The 18442-nt window shown below is 43.0% G+C and overlaps 1 pseudogene; it reads right to left on the reverse strand.

The window, feature by feature from the left end:
• Positions 1-16032: 16032 nt before the first annotated feature.
• LOC101993742 lies at positions 16033-16545 on the reverse strand (annotated as a pseudogene).
• Positions 16546-18442: the final 1897 nt, after the last annotated feature.

The raw sequence follows: 18442 nt of genomic DNA on the forward strand, positions 1-18442 counted from the left end.
AAAAACAAAAAAAACCAGGACAGAGAAGGGCTGAGGTTTCCCAACCCCGACTCTGCTTTCTTTAACCCATCAGTTACAAACAGCTGGCTTACTATGAGAGTGACAAAATGTGTGACAGGTTACTGGACGATGTTTTGTTTTTTTTTTTTCCCTTCGGACTGTGGGACTGACCTCCTTTGGCTTTTGGGAAACCTCTACCGACTCAACACCCCCTGGGCTGTGCAGACCATGCTCCTTCCACAGATACCAGGACAAAGACAGGTTCCTCTGAACCCCATGATTATGGTGGCATCTCAGACAAAGCAAGCCTAGGGCAAGACACAAAGGGCACCTACACACACAGTCTACCTCCTCTAGGCACATTCCTGTGTGATCAAATGGTTTTGGATTACACAAACCCAAAGGTAGAATTGTTAAGGATTCACAGGTAGCACCAAGTGTTCGTGAGTGTGGGGCTGTGTGACGTCACAGGGTGCTCTCCATAAAGCCACCCTGCTGCTGGAAAGTCACACCAAGGTTAGTCCCTATAGGGTTGATAGGGAAGAGCTGCTGATGTGATATTAGCTCAGACACAAAGAAGCCAGAGGTCCATTTTAAAGCCTTGTTATCCCAGTGATAGACATTTCTTTCCATAGACACTTGCTTTTTTGAGGCAAAGCATGTAGCTTAGGTTAGCCATAAACTCACTGCCCTGGCTAGTTTTATGTCAACTTGACACAAGCTTAAGTCATTTGAGAGGTCAGAGCCTCAACTGAGAAAAAAATCCAACTCCAGGCATTTTCTTAATTAGTGATTGATGGGGGAGGGACCAGCCCATTGTGGGTGGTGCCATTTCTGGGATGGTGGCCCTGGGCTCTATAAGAAATCAGGCTGAGCAAGCTATGGGGAGCAAACCAGTAAGCAGCACCTCTCCATGACCTGGGCATCAGCTCCTGTCTCCTGGTTCCTGTCCTGCTGGAGTTCCTTCCCTGACTTTCTTCAATACTGGAAGTGTTAACCAAATAAACCCTTTCCTCCTTTATTGAAGTAGGGGTGGACTTGTTGGAGGAAGTGTGTCCCTGTGGCCCAGGTTTTGATGTTGCCTACACTCAAGCTATGCCTAGCTTAGACCACTTTTTGTTGCATGTGGGTCAAGATATAGGACTCCTAGCTCCTTCTCCAACACCATGTCTCCCTGCATGCCACCATGTCACGCCAAGATGACAACGGACTATATCTCTGAAACTGTAAGCCACCCAATTACACGTTGTTCCTTTATAAGAATTACCACGGTCATGGTGTCTCTTCACAGCGGTGGAAACTCTAAGACACCCTCCTACCTCTGTCTCTAATGCTGGGATTACAGGTATGTACCCTGCCTTGTTTATACATGGCTAGGAATCAAACCCAAGGCTTTATGCATGATGGGCAAGGCCCCTACCAACAGCGTCGCTGAAATTAGAAAATACGTTCTCAAAGCGCTGTGCTCCTGTGCGGGTCTAGCCAATTATTTAATCAAGGGCTGTGTACCAAGCACCACCCAAAAGCAGCGAGCTGAAGATTTGGTCCCCGATTGGTGGTAGCGCTATTGAGAGGTAATGAGTTGCTTATCCCAGCTGGTGTTATTTGCTGGAATACTTCATGGCTCTTTCTAGAACTCACAAACCCAGATCACAGTCTCTGTTACACCTGAGTAAGCGGCTTTGCTGTGACCTGCAATCTGTTAGACAGGATTCCTCAGGCCATCTGTGCCTGATTCTTGGAATTTGTAACTCTAACATTCTCTGGAATAGCTGCTTTTAAATAATTGATTACTTTCTTCCCTGGAGGATAAAAAAGGTAATCTTAGTGTTTTGGTGCCCTCCGCCAGCAGTCTCGCAGGCTCCTAAAGAAAGAAAACACTGTGCACATGAATTACGCTGTAGAGAAAGAGCAGCTAGAGAGGTGAAAATACCATTTACAATTATGCACGTGCATATATCTGCATGAGGTTTCGAGACACAAATGCATCTTTCTCAACATTACGTTCACATCAGAAAGTGAGGCTCAGCACAGTGTTTATTAAAAAGTGATGGTAAAAAATTGTTTTAAAATAGATTTCTCATTTCATGAAAACATTAATACTCTAAAGATCACAGAATAGAGAAAAAGAAGCTTGCATAGAAGCCAAAAGCCTTTAAGAATGATGCAAAAAGAAAGACATTTAACTTATATTTTAACATCTACATACATACACACATAAACTCTCATATCCGTGTGTAAACACACATATAAACAGATATACAAATATCTAGACACAGACAGAAATAAACATACACATACATATACATACACTTACACACATACATACATAACCACTCAATACACTCACATATCCACATTCACACTAACACGACATACCTACAACCTAGATATAAATACATATACAGAGACAAGGATACATATGCACATGCATACATACACACACACACACATATATATGTGTATACAGACAGACATAAACATATACACACAAACACATATGCATACACATACACATCATAAAACTTACTGAGAAAAATCACAGAAGGTAAATTAGTATTAATATGATGCCTTTAATGACATGTATAAAACTTCATAAGCCTGCCCAGTGGGGTATAGCCCATCAGTGGAGAATGGTGTGTGGTAGGAGGATTAAGATGCCACAAGGGGCCTTCAGAACCCTAAGCCATTGATAAATCAATAGTTTCTCATTTACTGTAGATTTGATTAAGAACGGAGCAACACAACTTCCTACAGGGAGTCATTTGGAAGCTGGCTTTCTTCCCCACCTTCTTCCCTTTGATGTCATCTTACAATGGGGGCTTGAAGATGTCATCACACCCGACCACACGCTCAAGATTTGAAGACTGGAAAAGGTTTTCAGTAAGAAAAATGCCTATTCCTAATCCACAGCTACTCTCTTAGGCCTATGGCAAAGCCCTGTTCACAGACACACCCACTTACAATGAAAGAGAGTTCCCTTTTGTGACATCTACAGAAAGAAGGCAGCAAGCGATGTCTAATGGCCCTGCAAGTTCTTCCCTAGTCCACACACACCTCCCCTCATGGCAGGATGCCTGATGTGTCCCCCTGTCCTTGTACCAGATCCACGCCTAGGCTCTCTAGTGCTTTCTCTGCAAGCAAAGAGCAAAGCTTCCTCGCCTCGTACTTTTCTGATCACTGAGCTGACAGTTCTAATCAAGGAATTTGATGGGGCAGGAACAAGCATGCCCAGGGGAGTCATGCTCAGAGAGCAGAGGAGTTTCAGGAAAAAGGACCTCAGTCTAAAGTAATGAGAAAACCTTCAGCACAAGAGCTGCCAAAGGCCAGGGCTGACTCCCAGTGAGTTTTCCTTGGCCACTCCTGGGTTTAACTGAAGATGTGTGCTTTTGGTCAAATATGGGTGGGGTCATGGACTTTGTGCCCTGGAAGGCTACCCTGGGAGAGCTCTCCCATTTGCAGAGAGTATAATGCTTGCTCCAGGAAGGCCACCTTAGTTTTGTGGCCTGCCTCCTGCTGGGTGGAACTTGTGAGTCTAGACATGAGTTGTAGTCTCATTATTCATTCATTTAGACTACACAGTTCCTCTCTTTCAGTGTGGGAGATCTCTGACCCAGGTCTTTAGCTTGCTGTCAGGCAGGGGCCATCCAAGTGTTTGCCTTAACTATAAGATTTTCTCATTCGCATGAATAATACTGGGCGGGTTTTTGCCCTGCATTTTAAGGACTGTTGTGCAGAAGCTCTGGGAGATGCTGTTCGCCTGACACTTGACTGGGAAATCTAATGAGAACCTGCGGATCATCGGGTAATTGTTTGATTTCCTACTGCCTGGGCTTGAGAAGAAATTGCCTTTGCCAGCGCTTGGGAGGCTGAGTCCAGCCGGGAAGCTCTTCCCATCATTGTTTTCCAAGTCATCGTTTCCTTGAGCCCATCTTGTCTCGCCAAAATGTGACATACACAGAAAGGAACTAAGGGCAGCCTCCGATGCTTTGATCTTGCTGCTGCTTCCTCTGGGCTTACACCAACTCTACAATTCTAGGTCAATTTATCTGCATAGGTAAAGTAATGTTAAACATCTGTTGTATTTATGTCATTTCTCAATTCCTAATTTCTTCAAATGTCCTTGAAATGGCAATTTACCTTGAAGGTCCCCCGTTTCAGGTGCTAATTATTTAAGTCATCAATAAATGACTCCAAACGTGTAATATATTTCCACTGATGCCAAAAATATTAAACTACTATTTTATAAGTTTCAGCAGCCTGATTCATGCCTGATTAGATAATGATAATATTATAAAACAGGTGAGTGCACTATTAGCAAGGTAATGTGTATGTTTCTCATTAATAATCCATTAGCATATTTATTATTTAACAAGGTCCTGAAGATGCTGCCTGAGGATGGAAAGCAAATAGATATGTTACTGATTTTACATACATGGACAAAAAATATTCTCACAAGCATGGTTATGAATATGAAAAGCCCTCCATGCTCATTTTGATGAAGAGATATCATCTCTGAGGTGGTGATACCTGTCTAGAGAGGAGGCCACAATCTTGGACATCTCAGGGTCCAGGATTCTGAACAATAAATTAATTGTTCATACATTACTGTGTTTAAGATGTAAATTATATATATATGATATAGTTTTGCTATAGAAACCTGAGTGGACTCAGACAGTCCTTTAATCTGAGTTCAGCTTCTACCATGAAACCAAACACACTCTCAGACATCATCATAGTAACACCCCACCATCATCATAGTAGCCTAATACCATCATCATAGTAATTCCATAATTATCACAGCACCCCAATACCATCATCATAGAAAGACACAACTGTCATCAAAGCAACCTACCATCATCCTAGCAACCCACTACCATCATCATAGCAAATCCCAACCATCATCATAGCAACCCCATCATCATTACAGGAACCCACCATCATCATCATAACAACCCACCAGCATCATCACCAAACCATCATCATAGCAATCCACTACCATCATCATAGTAACACACTACCATAGTCATAGCAACTCCCAACCATCATCAAAGCAACCCAACACCATCATCAGAGCAACCCACTACCACCATCAAGGTAACCTGCCATCACCATCATAGAAAACCCCAACCATCATCATAGCAACTCCATCATCATTACAGAAACCCACCATCATTATCACAACAACCCAGCAACAACATCACCCAACCATCATCATAGCAATCTACCACCACCATCATAGTAACCCACCATCACCATCATAGCAAAACCCAGCCATCATCATAGCAACTCCATCATCATCATCACAGCATACCAACACCATCATCATAGCAACCCCGAACCATTGTCATAGCAAACCCCATCATCATCTTCATAGTAACCCCATCACCATAGCAGCCCTCTACCATCATCATAGCAACCCATCAGGTTGACTTAATATTTGGATAACTTGCTTTACCAGCCAAAGTAATCCTTAATGCTTACTTGTCAGATTTTTATCTTCCCCTTCATCTAAGCTACTTGGACCCAAGAAAGAAGCCAGCTCCAGATGCCACCATCTTACCCAGTGCTCAAGTGATGTCTTGAGAGCAGAATGCCACCTACCTGGCTTTGTCCAGATCCCTTCCACCAATGTCCTGACCTCATTGCCCAGAACCCATGTTGTATAACCTTAGCACCAATCTAAATGCTAGTGACATATTTACCCCTGTAACTTCTGATGCCAGATCTGGGCAGGAAAAAAAAAACTTCCCCTTTTAAGGACAATTGTTTTTTCATACCATAGCACATATCTTAATGTTATCACACACTCCCAAAGGGACTCCTTCCTTCCCCCTATGCTGGTTCTAATATGCATCGTAAGGATTAGAGATGAACACAGGAGATTTTTTTGGACTCTTTATCTCCAGCTTTGCTTTGTTTTTTGTTTTTTTTTTTTTTTTCATGTGCATTTAAAGATGCTACCCGGGCGAGATTTAAATGACACCATTAGGTGATGTAATGCACACATTTTAGTATTTCACATCTTGGCATCTTATCCACAAAACAGATTGTGTCTGTTCATCGCAAAATCTAAGTCTTTCCATTTGGTTTCTGAATGATAACTTTGGGGAGTTAGCAGGCTGAGGGCATTGACAGCCTCTTCTCCTCCAGCCCTTTCCTGCTGCACCATTTCCCTGTGTTGAAATAAGAGCGGTGGAGCTGCGTCCCCAGGCACCCAGCCGCCCACACTGCCAGTTTAGCTTATGCCCCGAAATAATTACACGGAAACTGCATTCCTTTAAACACTGCCTGGCCCCAATAGTTCCAGCCTCTTATTGGCTAGCTCTTACATATTGATCTAACCCATTTCTATTAATCTGTGTGGCCCACAAGCTGGCTTACCAGGAATGATCTTAACCTGCATCTGTCTGCAGTGGGACAATCATGGCGACTCACTGACTCAACTTCTTTCTCCCAGCATCCTGTTCTGTTTTCTCCGCCTACCTAAGGGCTGGCCTATGAAATGGGCCTAGGCAGTTTGAGCATGACTGTTAAAGGCTTCCTCTGTTTTCCGCACTGTCCTTTTAAAAATCAAAGTTACTTCTCCTTATCTGCTTTAGGGGTCACCTCTTCAAATTCAAGCAAATCCAAGAAATAATTTTGTTCCCATTTGCACAGTTTTCACTGTAGATGTGCCAATCAGCCTTTCCAAACAATAGATGCCCCAAAAAGAAACTGTCCATGGAAAATACACAAGGCAATACAAAACAATATTTTAGCTGAACAAGCGTATTAAAATTTTAAACCAAGCATATCTACTAATTGTCCATGTGTTCCTGCAGTAGCAAAATGCATTTTTTAGGAAGCCATAGCGCAGCTATTGCATAAAAACTTGGTTTAATTTGGTTCTATACAGACAGACAATGTCAGTGAACCTTGCAGTGTGTTTTCATTGATCAAGAGCCATGGCAGTTACCCCTGGCTGAGTGTCGAGTGCTCACATCCAGCTGGGAAGACATGGCCATCTCACTGGACTGAATGAGCTGTCCTGCACGTCCTTGTGCACCTTAGAATACTGGAGATGATCCCAAGATCACAGTGTCAGATCTTGCTCAGTGTCATTTGGTTTAGAGTGTCCAACCTTCTCTTATAAAAACTGTGTATTATGTTACAGCAAAAGTCCTAAATGACAGAGAAAGGAAAATTATAACTTACAATTTAGTAACTCACATGCATATTTTAATTGTCATGATTGATCAAAGTGATGATAGCTTGTCCTATGGTCTACGTGAAAATCCTGGGTGTAGACACATGTACTGATATGCTCGAACACTTGCCTTCTCAGAAAACTTTCTTTTCACTACTTTTCAACAATATTTTTGTGTTGATGATAGAATGATAGAATAACATACATAAAAATGTATACTTTATTACCTGCTTCTATTGCTGAATGACCATAAATGTATAAAAATAATTAAATCTTTGCTTGTAAGTCTTATGTTTTACAATATACCATTTTTAAGAAATATATAAAATGAAGACTTGCAAGCAATTTAGGAACTAAAACTATGATCTTTTTTTCTTTTATTGTTGGGTTTCATGCCTGTTGCCTTTATCAGAACAGGGATGACAGAGTCCTTGATTTGTTGCCAGTAGACCAGGAAATTTTAGGGAGAGAGAATAACGACACCATGAACCCACTGATCAGCTTGGTCCTTTGTTTGCAATAACAGAAAGCAATAAGGGTAAAGGGAGACTCAGATCAGAGAAGAGTGACGACCCAGACCAGAGATGAGTAAAGACCCACAATGGATATCCTGTGATTGTTTTCCTTAGAACCAGAAGAAAAGGGACTATAGCATCAATGAATAGTCCATCAAAGCAAGGAAGAACATAAGAATTTGTCATAGTAAACTCTTTTTTGATATTTTAATTATCATTTTATGTGTGTGACACACACACAGAGGTATATATGTGCAACAGAACTTGGAGGTCAGAGGACAATCTTTCGAGAATCAGATTTCTCTTCCCACAGTAACATCCAGGCACTGACTTCACACCGTCCGCCTTGTACTCCAAGCACCTTACACACCACGCCATCCCTCTGGCCCCGGAAACTCTTCCCTTTATATCTCTTATTTATACAAGTTCCTCCTGAGACCACCGGTGCCTCCGGTCCGCTCCCCAGAAGCCTGGTCTTCCCACGATAGGGAACTATTCCAGCCCCCTGATTTCCCCTATCGTCATCCATCATGGTGAGCAAGGCTCAGACTTGCACGGCTCCTTAGAGAGCAGCGAGGCTACTGGAGACAGTGATGCTATCTTGTCACTAATGTGTGATGGTGACTGCAAAGACCGCAGATCGTCATGAAGTTACTCAGGTGAGTCACTCTGTGAGGCCAACTGTCACCATGTCTGTGAGTGACCATGGAATCCTTCTCTGATTTAAATTGTCATCTTTTGGTGGGGCTCAGAGGTGCATCTCCAAAGTAGGTCCTGAGGACCTGCCTGTAGTGTTTTCTGACAAGCGATTTCTGACTCTTCTATATACTTTATGCACCAGGTTTTAATCCACCATTACCTAGAGTAATTAGCACATGGTTGGTTTGGAGCATTTGTTAAGTATGTGTTAAGTATTCCAAGCTTTATCATCAATTCTGTTCTGGTGCTCATAAGATTTGGGGTTTTGTTGCTTTTTCTTGTTGTTTTGTCAATTTGACACTAGCCTGATTGAGAAAGGGGCTCTCACTAGAGAAAATGCCTCCATAAAATTGGTCTGTGGGTCATTATCTTTAGTAGAGATTGATGGGGAAGGCCCAGTCCACTCTGGGTGGGGCCAATCCATGGCTGGTGGTTCTGAGATCTATAAGAAAGCAAGCCAAGGAAGCCAGAAATGAGCAAGTCAGCATGAAGCATCCCTTCATGGTCTCTGAATCAGTTCTTGCCTCCAGATTGCTGCCTGGAATTTACCCAGGGATAGACTATGACCTGAAACTATAAACTGAAATAAACCATTTCCTCCACAAGTTGCTGTTGGTCATGGTGTTTGAAAGAAGCACTAGAAAGCCTAACTCAGATAGTACCTAACACATTTATCACAAGCCCCTTGAGCCTAACATGAATATCCAAACTAGCGTTGTGTCTTTTTCCTCTAGAGATGGCATTACTGTAAGGGTTGCTTGGGCATATTCTCTGTTCCTGAGAACAGCAATTTGGTTCTTGGAACCTTGCCTCTGAGGCTAACTTCTTAGGGAATGGACCTCACTCCCCCCACAAGTTCCCCCTCCTTCTTAACCTCATACTAGAACACTATTCTGCCACGTTAGCCAAGTGTGAGCACATCCAGAAGGACTGTATGGCAGAGGATTTTTGACTCCCCAAACACAGGGCTAATTAAAAACCTTTAGTTATTTTTACGAAGGAATTTGCCAGCATATTTATGTGTATTTATGTCCCACTTTTAATTGATTCACTTTTGCTTTTTCCAGTTTCGAATGGTTCTCTGCTCTCTATGTACACTTCGGTGTCTATAGAATGTAACTATGGTATGTGAAGCAGACCACTGCTCATTTCCACTGAGATCAAGATCGATTTGGGTCCCACTGTTCCTTTCTGTCACATATTCCAAATGTAAAGGTCAAATACAAACAAACCCAGGGACTGGAGCTATAGCTCTGTAGTACAGGGCCCACCTCGCATGGCAAGGCCTGGGTTCAATCCTTGGCTCTGTGACTAAAAACACCAGGTTGCGTTAACTGGCTCAGTAGCCCATCTGTGTTGTGAGTGAATGATTAATGGAACTACTTTTTGAATTACCAATGTGTACAAAGGGATTCATTTTTCTGAAGAACAGAGCTGAGCCCAGTGGGAGTCTAAGGCTCAGAAGTTGAGACTGCCCAGTCCAACAGGGTAGAACCACACCCTTCTCCCCACTTCCTGCTCAGCCTCCTTGTCTACCTTTGCTTAAATGTATTTGGACACCATCATGATTATTTGCCTAAGTGTCTTCACTCAATTATTTTTTCTTTGAAGCCGCAGTCTTAGTGAAGGTCACCATTGTTGTGATGAAGTACTGTGACCATAAACAACTTGGGGAAGAAAGGGTTTATTTGGTTCACACTTCTACATTGCAGTCCATCACTGAAGGAAGCCAGGACAGGAACTCAAGCAGGGCAGAAACCTGGAGGCAGGAGCTGATGCAAAAGTCATGGAGGAGAGGCTTGCTCCTCATAGCTTGTTCAGCTTGCTTTTTTAAAGAACATAGGACCACCAGACCAGAGAAAGCACCACCCACAGTGAGCTGGGCCTTCCTGTATTCATCATTAATTACAAAAACACCCTACAAACTTGCCTACAACTGGATCTTAAGGAGACATTTTCCTAACTGAGGTTCTCTCCTCAAAGAATGACTTTAGCTGTTCCAAGTTGACAGAAAACAGACTGAGCATAGATGCCCTTTCCCTTGTTGATGTCCTACTTAAATGTCACACAAGAAGTTTGCATTGACAGTGCCCTGAAAAAAAAAACTTTTTTGGCTTGTTTGTTCTTTGTTTGTTTGTTTTGTTTTTCAAAACAGGGTTTCCCTGTATAGCCTTGGCTGTCCTGGGACTCACTAGGTAGACCAGGCTGGCCTTGAACTCAAAATCCACCTGCCTCTGCCTACTCTGAGTGATGGGATTAAAGGTGTACACCACTAGCACCTGACAAATCTTGTGATTCTTAATAAGTCTTTCCATCTTCCGGTCAGGAGTGATGCCTCCCTCTGCTCTAATACAGTTGTGCTCTGCATCCATCTCCAGGACTGCAAGCTGCCAGGGAGCTGCCACAGGCTGAACGACCAGCAGAATGCAGCAGTGGGTCCTGGCTTGGGGGCAGCACTCAAATCACAGTCCTATAATCTACATGCTATACAGTGCACTTGCTATATGTGAGTCTTCTCTAGATTGCATCTGCCCCATGAGAATAGAGATGGTAACCATGGCAGCAGATGGAGTGCTTATTTGATACAGTCCCTTCTTGGGGGAGAAGAGGCTGGAAAGCTGATGCTGCACTTTCTGGCTTGGTTTAAAAAAGAGCTCAGCATCTCCTTGCACAGAGAGTTCACTCCATCATAATTCCCTGGTATCTGGGTCTCCAGGAGGTGCAGGTGGGATGTGAGGTGCCTGCTCCATCAGTGTGCTTTGGAGAGGCCAGATATGTTTTAGCATCTCCAGGATAATACCTTGACTTAGAGCAAGATCAGCAGGGTCCTGACAGGGCTGTGCACTGTGTGTCATCATGAAAGATGGTGCTGAGCTTTCTATCTGGAGATGTTTTTCTTGAGCACTTCCAATACACAACGATAGCAAATCCCTTTTTATCTACCTTGTCCAGGATGGGTTTTAACGAAAAACTCTTCGATTGGACATGTATGAACATTTTGTCGGCATGTGTATCTGTGTACTCGTTGGTCTTAACCACAGAGACATCTCCCCAGCCCCACCAGGATGGACTTTTATCTCTGCTATTAAAGCCACAGCACCACACCCATCCCCCAGCATGCTCGTGGCAGTTACAAGCAAACCACAGCCACACCCGCTGTCCTTTGTGCATGGCAAATGCACAGCTGTTCTCTCAGTATAGGATACGTTTGCGTTGCACACAGCAAATTCCTCAGCTCTTCCCTCTTCTTGGTTCTTCTTTTCACCAATATCGAGGATATTTCTCTACATGGCCAGGAACCTGCGTGTCTTGAACTGAGAAACAGAGAGGAGTGGAAGGCAATGAGCATAGGCTGCTTTATTTTTATACCAATAGGATTGAGTACCATCAAAGGCTATGCAAGGTACACACCAGAGAGAGTCTGTGTGTGCATGCATATCTGTGTGTGAGTGCATACGTACGCACACGTGACACAGGGAGGTTTTTATAGAATATAGGACCACCAGACCAGGGAAAGCACCACCCACAGTGAGCTGGGACATCCCTCATTTTAAAGAATGTTTTAAAGAATGGGGGAAATATTATGGAATATTTAATCTCAACGATCAGATAAAAATGAGCCCAATTTAATGATAAACATGTCTTCATCTAACTGCGGGCTTGTGCCCTTTTCACTCAGTGTACAGCCCAGCAACCAAAGAAGAGAAGTATAATACTACCCTGCTTTCTGAGATCCTATGTCAGCTCTTTCTATAGAATATTATAGAATATTCTTCTCCTGAAAGCCCATGCCCATAAAGCGGACTCACCACAATTCTGCCAAGAGTATCCCCAAGCACCTCTGTGGGTTCCATCTGCCTCCCTTCAAGGGCACAGCTCACCTGCTTATCTTTCATCTGGGAAACCAGTAGAAAAAACAAAGCATTTCCTATTTGTTCCTGACGGCTTGGAAGGAATTATTTATGGCCTTCATGGGACTGCACCTCTCCTCTCCCCTCACCCTGAACCTGAGTCTCCCCCCTCTCAAGCTTTCAGAATAATAATCATCTCTTTCTTCCCTCACACTGTTGCTCCCGGGGTGACCCCGGCTGACCCGATGGAAATTGATTTTGTTGTTGAACTCCCAGCGAGTGCAAATTAATCCGAGATCCACACGAGATTGGGGATGCAAGGCAGAGAGCACAAAGACCGCCAAGTACTAAGGGAGAAATTAGTTCTGCAGAAGGTATTTTAAGTTGGGCAAGATAAATGGTCACAGTGCCTGGCTTTGATAGAATGGCTGGAGGAAGAGGGAGGAGAATGGTGGGCCTCCCAGCACAGGACTGTAATTTAATAGCCTAATTTCCTAGCCAGTCCTGTAGAAGTAGCTCTGATGGAAATCATCCAAGGCTTGATCTGGTCCCTGGTGGGGACAAGTTGAGACCCATCCTTCCTCCGAGTCTCCAGGCGACAGTACTTCAGCACACAGCAAAGTCTGTTGCTACCTCGCTAGAGAACAAAATCCTCATCTTTTTATGAAAATTACTTCACACTCACAAGCGAACATTGATCTATTGGCTGTATGACACTTCCATCCACTCTTTCAGCCAGCAGAAGGAAGCAGTTTTGTCCTGGAGTATCTGTAGGAACCCAACACTGCCTCTATGAAACTAATATAGCAAACTTCCTGAAATTCAAAAGGAATCTCTCTTCAGAAGGAACCCAAAGTTAAATTTTATTCATTTCCTCCTATCTTCTCCACAACCACTGAACCAGAGTTCCTTATTTTCCTAGGATCCTTAATGGCACATAAATCCTTAATGTACCACCCTGCAGCTGTTCCCTGCCCTAGCCATGAGGCAAAGTAAACAGGAGCCCATGCTAGAGTCAATGGAAAGAAAGTGTGGCAAAGTTTATGTCAAGACAGAGTTTCTGAGGAAGTTCTTGGAAGCCAAATGCCAGGCGTATGAGTTTCCGTTACGTACAGACAAATGAGGGAGAGAATTGGCTGGGGCGAGACTCTCCAGTGATAGAGCTGCCTGAGTGGGCTGCAGGAGCCTTCCCAGAGAAAAAGGTGACATTGACCTTCTGTGCTCCTACCATTACCATCAATAAATCCTCTGGTTGATCAGACTGAACTTGGACAGGTCCATCTTGAGTCCATCAATGCCCTCTCTGCATGATGTGAACAAACACTTCTTTATATATGCCCTGGAAATATTATGCAACAGTTAATTCCTGGGAAGAGAGTAGATGCACCCCAACGAGACATTTTAGGATGGTCATCTTTTCTCATTTGCCATGGAATACAAGTGTTCTAGCTATGTTTGGTACACCAGGTGGGTATGGGAACACCACAAAATTGGCTGAAAAACCAGAGAATATTGCAAATCCTCAAAACAGCACTATAAGTGGGGTAGGACTGAAGCTATACTGTTTTTCCAGAGGGAGCTTAGCGGCACAGGAAGAACTCCATTGTGAAATCGACACACAGACAGCATCTTCCATGTTAGTCTGCAACGCAGTGAGGACAGTTACTAAGATGGAAAAAGTCTTGACGAGGTCACATTAAAGCAAATGTGTGAAGAATCATATTAAACCTGAGTCATTCAGGAAACATAAGATAAAATGGCAAATATTGGACTTACGAGACTCTGTGGTCCATTGAAGCCTGGAAAAGTAGTGAATCGGGGAACAGCAGAAAAGCATGCGTAAAAAATTAAGTGACAGGCAAGAGTAGGTATGCATGGACACAGCATGATAAAAATATTAGGAAGATGAAGCTGTCCTAGTTGAGGGCAATCATCCCTCCCATTTATTAATGTATACTTGTATATTTCCCCTGTAAGAAAATACACAGGCGGTGACTTGCCCCTGGGACATACCCTGCACGCCTCCTTTGAGGTGTTTTACCTAAAAGTTCAAACATGGAAGCAATCATACATGGGTATCTGAAATGAGAGCTGACAGACAGAAATCGTTTGTCCAGTCTTTCAGACTGCTAGGTGTGTCCAGTGAGGGAGTCAGGAAACCCACAGAGCGGCTGCAGAGGGTAATGGGCAGTTCTTCGTATCCATGCTCCTGGACCCAGCATTGCTCTTTGGCAGAATAAGCACCACAAGTAGTGCGACAACTTTGTGATACACTGTGCCAGGATTTCTGAACTCTTTTAGATGATGGGTCCCAAGACCAATTTGTCCTTGCTAGGACTAGTACACACAGGACCTCCAGAGTGTTCCCAAATATTGTCTTCTCAGTTCCATGGCTTGTCCTGTGATAGTATCCCAGGACTGCTTGCTTTATTACCCTCTGGAAAATGTTTTGACTGCATAGATTTTATAATGCTAAACTCTGTCTTAGTAAAACAAAATACATTGAAGAGTTAAAAGGCAGAAGTGTGTGTGAGAGAGAGGTTAGTGAATGGAAACCCCATGCTACTACCAGGTTTTCTTTCCTACGAGTTGTCGGAAGGGAGCACCTGGAGGCTCCACCTTCCCTGCAGCTCAGGCTGTTGTCACTAATATTAGCTATTCACTAGAGTTATAGCATTCTTCTCCCCACTAAAGAGATGATGGACTGTTGTTGTAGGGCAAGATGATTCAAGCTGAAAAAGAACCAAAAGTTTAAACCCTATGGTCTAGCATCTGTAGGTCCAGAAGATGCTACTCAAGCTGGTGAAGGAAAACCCTTGCCAAGAGTAATGGTTGCTATGGACCCTGCATGTTATATCAGCACATCAGGCAAGGTGTTTCATGGGTTAATAATGGTCTGAACATTACAAGTGTAAACAAATGATATTTTAATAGATGCAAGGCCTGATCCACAAAAGAAAACCCGTAGTTAGTGTTTTAAACCAGGACAAAAAGCTGTGTTTTGGGAAATCAGTCCCCAGTAGTAAGGGTACTACTACTGTTTTGTTCATTAGAAATGGCATGCCTATAAAACTGACCCCCTAGACAGGTCTTATTTAGCCCAGGTTGATTTTGAATTTCCTATGTATCTGAAGACAACTTTCGATTTCTGATCCTTCTGTGCTTCCATTCTGTGCTTGAATGTTGGGTATGCCTCTACCATTCCCAGTTTCTATGGTGCTTGGGATAAAACTCGGCCAATTGTCTGCATTAGACAAGCACTCTGCCAGCTGATGGTCCCTGTCAAATTTCCATGTAAGCCTCTGCATCTAACCTGTGTATTCCCACCACCACCACCAGACACAAGCAGAGGGTCGTTGATCTTGGTGATAGGTACCAGCTGCTAGAGAGACCCATCCAGTCACTAGTGTCTGTTTCTGGGGTGCCTCTTGTTGCTATGATGTGGCAGCCCAATACTCTCCCTACACAGAGAAAAATAATCACATAACCCCATTGAAGCACAATGAACATGCAGCTTATGAGATTCTCCTTAATTTTCAGTGAATATATAATAATTATAATTTTATATTATATTATGGTATATTATATTTTTTTCTTACTTAGTTTTTATTCATAACCATAAACTTAACTCTGCAATCCAGCTAGACTTGAAGGGGAATGAGGAAAATATGGAACCCAAAGAACTTCAGTGAGAGCAGAGATTCCAGGGTACTGTGAGCAGATGGGGCTGGGGTGCTTTCCTGAGCTACAGAAGGAATGGTCTGGTGGGTAAGAAGTCCACAAGTCAAAAGAATTAGAGTTGTCCCCAGTTGGAAATGGTGATCTTCTTGCTGGTCTTGCCATTCCTGGACCCAAAACGCTCCATGGCTTCCACAATGTTCATGCCTTCTTTCACCTTCCCAAAGGCCACATGTTTGCCATCCAGCCACTCAGTCTTGGTGGTGCAGATAAAAAAAGTGAGAACCGTTTGTGTTTGGTCCAGCATTTGCCATGGATAAGATGCCAGGACCTGTATGCTTCAGGATGAAGTTCTCATCCTCAAATTTTTCTCCGTAGATGGATCTACTGCCAGTGCCATTATGGCGTGTGAAGTCACCACCCTGACACATGAACCTGGAATAATCCTGTGAAAGGAAGAACCCTTATATCCAAATCCTTTCTCTCCAGTGCTCAGAGCACGAAAGTTTTCTGCTGTCTTTGGAACTTTGTCTGCAAACAGCTCGAAGGAGACGCGGCCCAAGGGCTCGCCATCGGCCGCGATGTGGAAGAACACGGTGGGGCTGACCATGGCTGCAGCAAGCGGTGAGAGGGGACAGCGGCGTCTGCAAAGTGGCACAAGTCTGGCTGCCCCACTTCTTTTTGTTATATTTATTACTGAAAATACACAAATCAATGTGTTTTATTTCCTTGAAATCATTAGCTGTAAAATTTTTTCTTGACAGTGAACATTCTAGAAGGTAAATTATAAATCATTCTGGCTATGGGTTGACATTTTTCTTCTGACAGAGTTAGATAAACTTATACACACCCATTATGGTTTGAATGAGAAATATCACCCAGAAGTTAATGCAGTTGAATGCTTGATCCAAAGTTGGTGGAACTGTTTGAGAAGGAAAGTTCTGGACACTTTAGGAAGTACAGCTTCACTGGGGAAAGTATATCCCTGGGTCGGGCGAAGAATAGGCTTTGAGAGTGTATAGGAACTTCCTGTTCCTATTCTCTGTCTCTCGGTCCAATCCCTGGGGGTAGAAAAACAAATCCCTACAACTATGACCAAGTCCAAAAATCCTTGTTTCTGCATATCAGTAGGAATTGATACAATGTGTCTCCGCTTGAGCATGCATGGTGTGTGTGTGTGTGTGTGTGTGTGTGTGTGTGTGTGTGTGTGTGTGCGTGTGTGTGTGTGTGTGTGTATACATATGTATGACTGGCCACCTTTCATGACAACTGCATTACTTATGTTTCTGTTGCTGTAATAAATTATCATAACTAAAGCAATTTTGGGAAGATGGGGTTTATTTTAGATCACTGTTCCAGTGCAGTAATGTCCACGGCATGGCCTGGCAGAGGAGCAGGTACCTAAATCAACATATTTCATCCACACAGGATGACCGGGCTTCCATTATACAAAAAATATAAATCTGTAGAGTATGTTGGGAAGACCTTTTGCAAATGAAAATGGATGTTGTAGCTGGAGAGGACCAAGAATAATGCCTTGAACATTGGAAAGGCTTGTCTATCATTTTTCTTGCATTATTTTTGTTTGTTTGTTTGTGGTTGTTTTATTGCAGTCCTGAGACAGGACCTCAAGTTCTAGCATGTTCTTATACAAAGAAATCACGCCATTACACCCTTGACTATAAAAAAAGATGGATCATACACTCTATGTTTCATGAGATTCATTGATTTTTAAGAATGCTTAACTTAAAGGTATATTTAAAGAATAGATTAAAAATATGTGCATTTAGAAAACATATCAGAATCCTCCTCCAAAAGAAACTTCAAGAATATGAAAAAGGGCTTTGTTTTAACTATTAAAAAACAAACTTCAAGAATATGAAGAAAAAACTTTGATTTAACTATTAAAAGAACAATTTCAACTGGGCAGTGGTATTAGCACATGCTTTTGATCCAAGCACTCGGGAGGCAGAGGCAGACGGATCTTTGTGAGTTTGAAGCCAGCCTGGTCTACAAGAGCTAGTTCTAGGACAGTCTCCAAAGCTACAGAGAAATCCTGTCTTGAAAAACCGAAAAAAAAGGAACAATTTCAAGAATATGAAATCAAGGCTTTGATTTAACCATTAAAAGAACAAGAGTGTCTGTCTTTGCAGCCTCTTTCCCCTGCAGATGATCACCGCTGGTAGAAAAGCACTTTCTACCCACAAGATCAATTCCAGATGAAACAGGAGGTGTAGGTGCTTGATCTGAGAAGAGGCCATTCACCGGAAGTGCTGATTGTTATAGCAGCCAAATAATTAAGAAGCGTTCTCTAATCTCTAACCCAGTAAAACAAGAAATGAAACTCCACAAAAGCCATAAATAGCTACAGATGGGCGGAGTTCTGTTTGAGAAGCATGGGAAGTCTGGGCTGAACTGCAAAGACTGGTCCCTGGGCACAGCTCTCCAAAGAGAGGCTCTAACCTGACTTCACACATTCTTGCTGAAGGTCTGCTTCTGACAGCTCTTCC

This window comes from Microtus ochrogaster, linkage group LG3 (genome assembly GCF_000317375.1).
Source record: "Microtus ochrogaster isolate Prairie Vole_2 linkage group LG3, MicOch1.0, whole genome shotgun sequence".
NCBI classification, from domain to species: domain Eukaryota; kingdom Metazoa; phylum Chordata; class Mammalia; order Rodentia; family Cricetidae; genus Microtus; species Microtus ochrogaster.